The sequence below is a fragment of the Amblyomma maculatum genome, chromosome 10 (assembly GCF_055883805.1).
Source record: "Amblyomma maculatum isolate TAMU_Amacu chromosome 10, ASM5588380v1, whole genome shotgun sequence".
NCBI lineage: Eukaryota > Metazoa > Arthropoda > Arachnida > Ixodida > Ixodidae > Amblyomma > Amblyomma maculatum.
The window spans coordinates 109,602,192-109,609,517 of NC_139353.1; the positions used below are offsets into that span (position 1 = coordinate 109,602,192).

At 41.0% G+C, this 7,326-nt stretch overlaps 1 long non-coding RNA gene across 1 annotated transcript; it reads left to right on the plus strand.

The window, feature by feature from the left end:
• Positions 1–339: 339 nt before the first annotated feature.
• LOC146177222 (uncharacterized) lies at positions 340–5,843 on the plus strand. Its single transcript, XR_014701280.1, has 4 exons — positions 340–664; positions 1,971–2,080; positions 4,109–4,327; positions 5,724–5,843. It is a non-coding gene; the product is annotated as an uncharacterized LOC146177222 (long non-coding RNA).
• Positions 5,844–7,326: the final 1,483 nt, after the last annotated feature.

A 7,326-nucleotide genomic window follows, 5' to 3' on the forward strand; every position in this document is an offset into this window, starting at 1 on the left:
AAAACACACTGACACTAAAAAAAGCTAGAGCGACAGCTACAGCAACAAAGCTTGCTGTGTCCTTTTAATCGTTTGCGATTGCAGCGCCGCCATTATAGCGAGACGTATTTGTGTTGTTTTTTTTTTACAAATGGACGCATAATCATTTTTTTCTCCAAATCCCTTTTGACAAAATATCACGCATGTTTTGTTTTTATTCACGAAAAATGAACGAGAAGACATATATTTATTTACTTTAAATATGCGTGCCAAAACATCTAAGCGCATGCGACTTCAGCGCCATTGATTCACTTGCAACGAACTTGTCAATGGCACTACTGACACTTACTATTGGCTGTTCAGCGTTTTCACGGTGTCGCGAGGTGTTGCGTTGCACACACGTGGATTTATTTTTTCGTAGCGGTTGTATGGACTACGTGGCATCGTTTTATAACTGATGCGGGCAGACGTTTACAGTATAGAAGCCTCCGACGTCCCTCATTCTAGTGAAGTGGGCAGAAGAAGAAGAAGGGGATGTTTACCTCGTCACTGCGATCGCCGACCTGGAAATAGGCCTAGCTCCGTCTTTTGACATAACGAAATAGATTCAAGGACCTTCAAGGCACGGTTTTCAACATCTGGAAAGCCGGAAGACGAACAGCACCGGCAGAATTTCTTGAGCTGGGTCAGTATTCTTGCTTTCTTTTTTTGCGTGTATGGGCGTGCATTTTTGGGTCTGCGTTGACACTGCTGTTCACACTTCGACTCGCGGAGCGACCTCCGCAAGCCGCGAGTGCGACCGTTTTGGTCGAAAAGCGACAGTAGCGGGCCGTTCGGACACTGCTCGATTTTCCAGCCGCGCGGCTACTAGTCGCAAACCGGTAACCAATCAGCGGCTCAGGAACATGGGTTAGCTTTACTCTGTGGTGAAGAGTCTAGATTGACAAAATGTTGAAAGCAGGTCGCATTCGCAAGTGTGAACATCGGTCGCGCTACGCGACTCTGGTAGCATGCAACAGCCGATCGCACGCCCTTCGCGAGTCGCAAGTGTGAATAGACCATTCTTTTTTCCACCGTGTTTCCTGTTATGTCCGACACTCAAAAAAAAAAAAAGAAATGGGACAGATTTCAGTACCGAGGGAGGAAATGCTAATCGTAATTCCCGGCGTGTCATTAGTAAACGGGCATTGACACAAAAAAAAAAGTTGGCAGCGCCGTGTTAGCTAGGGCAACATTCCACCTTTCAACTTGTGTTGCGTCTCCTTTGGTCAGTTTCCTCTAAGCTTCTTTTTTTATAGCATTCGCGTTTATTGTGGCTGGCTTGAACGCTTGTAACACGGAGTGGTACACAAGAAATGAGTGAATTCCGTGGTTTTGATCAGTGATATTGCCTTGTGCTCTAGTGCATTCGTCGTGACAACCCTTTATGTGTGCCGTATAGTGGCCGTAGATGAATCTCATGCAGTGATAAATGTTTAGTAATGTCGTACGCATTATTCTAAAGCAGGAATACAGCGAGAAAAATGTCATGTCTACCTTTTTTTTTGCTTAAACCTTGTTTGTGCAACATGAGGAAAAATCTCACTTTGGTTACTGAGGCCGCCTGTTTGAACTAACTGGAAGAACTTCTGTCTCTAAAGGGAGCAGACTCCATGCAAACAAAAATAGGTATATCAGGCATTAGTAGCCAAGTGCAGTGTGCAAGACTGTGCAGGTTGGCACAGATTGATTGCCCCATTCCTTGGTTTGGATATCTGTAAAAGGTTTTAATGAAAAACTACAGTTCAAACGGGCAAAGGACAAACCATGAGAAGTGCGTAAAACAAGTACTGTGTGTTGTACAGGACTAGTAGGCTGTGCGGCAGCCCGTGTGCCTGAACTCTTCAAGGCTACTGCCCCGCATCTCTGCTTGGATGAGCGGCACTTTCATCTACTTGTCTTTGCTGTCGGCGAAGTTCCCCACATTACTATACTTTTTAATTTATTTTCAGTACGACACATGCTGTGACTGCCATGGCTAAAGAGCTGGAAGCAGAGCTTTGGGGAGTAGCAGCCTAAAAAGAACTCTTAAAATGCCTTGTGGAAGCTCAAAAAGCATCTGGTAAGCCATAGCTTGGTGCATTTGTCTTCAGTGTGGTATATGTGGGCGTAAAAAGTATGCATTTTACAGTGTCGTTTATTATTAAAGGGATGACATTTTGAGCTTTCAGAAAAGAAATAAGGCAACAAGCACACTTATTCCAGTACTGTTTTGTAGCTAGTATTCCTCTTGCTGTATCATAAATTCACTTGAAACTTAAATGAAGAAATAGAAATGATTTCGTTTTTTTTTTTCAAACTGATGGTACCCGTTCTTACTGGACAACTCTGCATGTTGCATGAACTAGTTTTTAAATTGACTGCATGATTTGGTCCCAACGAAACAGCTAATGGTAAACACATCTTTGCTGTGTTACATTCCATAAACAAGCAATGAAAAGGGTCCATGAAAAAGTATTTGTACACGTTGGGGGCTTCTGATTTATCTACAGCCTGATGCAACCCAAGTAAGACAGACAAATATATTTGTTCTTCATAAAGGAGATCCAGCCATTGGCATCAACTGATTGTTGTGAGGTTGACGTAATCTTGTTAGCTGAGAGTAATCCCTTGTCACTATCGAGTGCCTATGCCGGGGGTCTCTTAACTTTGGGCCACAGCAGCCAGTAGAGCTATGGTGTGGACTGTTGGCTCAAAAAGTTAAGGCTTTGTTCCGAAAGCATGTGCCATTTCTGTGAGCCTATTTAACAGCACACTCATTTTCAAACTAAAGTCGATTAAAATGCCTCATGCCCAGGTGGCATGTGTCCTTTGTGGGAATGAAGAGGCATATTGGCCTCTTAATCTGTGTGATCTTTAGATAGGTGTCAGCTGCCTTGATAGCCCAAACATTGCCATGGCACAAATGAATGGCACTAACCATTCATTTTTTTTAGGTATCGTCACCATAGATGGGACAATCAGCTGACTTGGATTGCCAAAATCAGATTGGCATAATTTTTTTGTCTCACTGGTGCCTGTCCCAACTGTCAGTCAGTTGTTGTGAGGTTGCTAGAAAAATTGCTAGCTAATACCTTTCATAAATTGGCAAATGGGTGCATATTATACTACCTTCATTGAGCTCGTTACATCCTTTTTCTTGCTATATGTAATTGCCTGAAATAGACCGTCGTTCATGCATCGAGATAAAAAAAAAATTAAAGCATTGCAGATTGCCTGAGAATGAATGGCAATAATCTCTTCTTGACGAAGCCACTCTTGGCTACAAGGTTGTGTTTCAGTGGAGTTAAAATACAAAATGTTTATGAACTGTTCATGTCCAGTGCGTTTTGAAGAACTGAAGGGGATCTTAACTGTTCCAAATGCTCACCTATGCTGTTCCTCATGGCCTTCATATTGCTTTAGGCCATTCAGCTTAATATACCAATTTTCTTCCTTTGGAATTACTTTTACACTCAGAAGCCAGGTCTGTGAATTCAATATATTTTACCACGTACAGTCTATTTGTTTCTTTAGTTGAGATTGTGCCATCAAAGACCACATGTTCAATGCATTGCATATTTTCCAGTCATTTTCCTTGATATACATGCATACATTAAGTTGAGATTACTGATTCACATTGTTTTTTATCCCTCATTGTTAATCTTCATCGATAGCGTCCCAAGTTGCCTTTAGTCTTTCAGCGAGGCATAATCTTGCTTATTGCAGTATATTCAGTACATTTTATGTGATACCAGTTTAGTGGGGAATGAATACTGATTTAATCTTGCATTGTTATTTGCACAGCCTTTCTCTAAATCTTGGCAGTGGAGGGATTTTGTTAGCCGTATAATGATACTCTTGCAGCATTCTTGGAAGTATCAAGCTTGGAAGGGAGAGGACCAGAATTCCTCCAAGCTTCAAGATATTTGGAATTGTGCTCATTCAGATGGGTTACATGGCTTGTGTTGCACTTTGTGTAAACGAGTGAAAGCATGATTTTTGGCCTTTGTTGACCATTGTGTCATTTAGCCAGTAGTAATACATGCCAGATAGATAATTGTCACTGTTTTTTATACTGATGCCGCTTATTTCTGAATTGTTCTTGCAGGTAGACATTGAAGGTGTGGCCCTGCTGGACAAGGTACTCGGAGCACCTTGAGCACCCTTGCGGCCATACAAGTGCTGGAAGATTTACCAGACCCCTGTTGCACCTTGTTTGCTGCAGAAGAACTAAAGACGAAATCCCTGTATGGGGTGTGGAGCAACATCCAAAAGGATCGCATTGGGAAAGAGGTGCTCGACTTGGTGCACCTGGAAGCCGCCATATGTAAGTTACCGCATGCGTATAGATCATAAACAAATGTAAAAATATGGATAAAGAGGGAAATGATGCCAACTAACTGTTGATTTTTTTTGTATAATCTTCTTATGCACCTTTGATGCAGTAGTTAGCCAACGGCACACTTCGTAGCAGTTACATTGCACTTCATTCTGTTGCATAAAATGAATGTGATGATGTGCATGTAGGTTGTTGCAGTAATAGAGAAAGTTGGTGATGGATGTTGTTTGAACCGCATGATGAAATGGATTTCACCTTGCTGGAAGTAAGAGCTTCGTGCACCGACATTCTTGGCTTTGTTATAGTAGAGGCTGTGCTCACAGCTGATTGGGTGGCAGCAATCCCCCAAATGACCACTTCATCTATTCGCAGCTGCAGATCATCGGACTGTTGTGGGTTCTATCATTATCACATATAGAAAACACTTGATGTTCTGAGAAGCAGTTCTTTATCTCTTGTGCTGCCAAATTTTCACGGCACAACACAACAACTAAGTTAGTTTTTGCAGAAAGTAGGACTGCAATTCAAATCTACATGCAACTTCTTGGAATTCTGCAGAGGGAATAATTTAGCAGGCGAAGAAAAAAGTGTTCTCCTTTGGTAATCCAAGACAGTATTTGAATGCTTATTTGGGACAATGCATCTGTCTGTTCTTAGAACATTTTAACCTAGTCATTATGCTGCCAGTTTCGTGGGCAGGGTCTGTAGTGCAGTTAAATTTGACCCCTTGGGCCAGATTATTTGACAGTTAAGGTTTCTCTGGTATTCAGTATGAGAGGCACTGTGTTTTAGCAATTTTCTGTGTCTGAGGGAAGTTTTGCTAGTTGAAAACGTGTACATAGTGCTATCTATGGTTGATACAACGCAAGAAGTGGCAAATACCCATCAAAGGAGGCTCTCCATTCAGTACAGCTGACCTGTTCATGTGACGTGGCGTGGTGGTTAAGCACATAGTGTGAAATAGTAGTGAATACTGTATTCCGTCCCTCCAACTCGCCTTACACCACCGCACCCCTACTGTAAATAATATGTTCCAAGGCACAGTAAAAAAGTGCCTCCTTCCCTATTACGCCTAGCTTCCGCTGTAGCACCACGAAGTAAGCTGCCCGCAAGATTAGCCGCAACAATTGCAGGCAACACCATTGGATGGAGGGCCTCCTTTAATGGGTATTCGCTGCTCCATTTTGAGTTGTGTCCAACTATAATATAGACAGCCAGCCTCATGTATGTGGCACGATGCATGTGTGGTGCTACATTAATATCTTCAACCCTGCCACTCATACCTACCTTGTCTGTGCACTACACTGCTTATGAGCTGAAATGTGTTCTTCATATTGCCTTTTTATGAAAAAATTAAGACATCTTCATTATACAATTTTTGCAGCTTACAAGTGCACCAAGTACCTGGCCGCTTCTGTGGGCCACAAAGATCAGCCTGGCCTCCCTGCGAGCCTGGAAAGCCCATTAATTCACGAAATAAAATAAACTGGTCATTCTGAAAAGGTTTGCTTCACTTGTACAAATATTTCGGAAAGTACGCAGCGTACTAGACGGAATGCGAGCATGCGCAACTGAAAGCCAACACATTAATCACATGTTACTTTTAAGTTCATATACAGTGTATAATCAACAGAATTTCAACGGAGCACATAAACCACATGTTGATTTTAAGTTCATATTCGGTGTATAATCAACAGAATTTCAACACAACACATTACCAAATGTTGCTTTTAAGTTGATATTCAGTGTATAATCAACAGCATTTCAACACAAAAATTCACAACGGAATTTCAACTGAGACACAAAGGCCATTTTTCAACACATGCTCAATGTTAATCAACAAAAATGCCACAGAATACCCACAGCATTTAAACAGTGCTTATTGAGGCAACTTCACACAAATTCTACAGAATTTCGACACCAGTTTTTGAAAGGGTTAAATCCGCTCATAAATGGCCAAATGTTTTCACATTTTATATTATTTCGGTGTTTGCGGCTCGGATGATTGTTGTGAAACCTGGTGAACTACCGTTGGAAAGGCCTCAGTGAGACTGCTTTTAGAAGCTTATCCACAAAAAGGTAGAACTTATGGATCTAGCAATGTTCGCACGCATTCTCATATGTCTCGCTGTAACCAGCGCACCACTATCACTATAGATCCCCAAGGAAAGAAAATATTTTCCTCTATGGATATCTTTACTGCCGAAATTTTCGTGCACTCAATTCAAAAGTTGCTAACCCTTACAAAAATGAGTTTTGAATTTCAGTTGACAAATCATTGAGCACTTGTTGAGATAACAGAAATTCAATGGAAATTCAATGTGTGTTGTGCCAACACAACACTTACTCAATGGAATTTGTGTGCACAAAAGTCAACATAGTTTTTGTTGATCACTTTTGTTGAATTTTCATTGTTTTTAGAGTGCGCAGTCAGAAAGGGAAATGTTCAAGTCTAAATTTTTTTGCAATGATGGGTGCCAATTTTGTGAGTGAATTATTCAGACAAGAAAACAACGTTATGTTACAAATTGCCTACTACTTTCACATAGTCTGTGCATTATTATTCAACCCCTTATGTACCTACCCAACTTTTTAATACAAAGACTATATAATGCAGGTAGTTACTAGTTTAACAGCTGTAACAATACAGAAAAGAATGGTAAAGGTACAATCTTGTATTAACACGATGCTTCCATGATTGCATTATAACAGCTATCAGAGGCTAGAGTTGGTTCAGGAAACATATAATTAAAGAGTAGTATATGACATTGTACTTTTGAGCACAAATTAAATGTATTGACCTTGTGACAAAGCCTCCATTTTTTGTCATTCATTAAAGTTAGTTGTATAGACCTTTGCATTGGGTGAGATTGCTGGTGCACCTCCTTTCCAGACTTGGAAATAAGTCTTCCAGTTGGCTGCTTCAACTGTACCAACATGATGTGTACAATAGAGTGCACTGAAAACAATGTGGCAGCACATAGGAA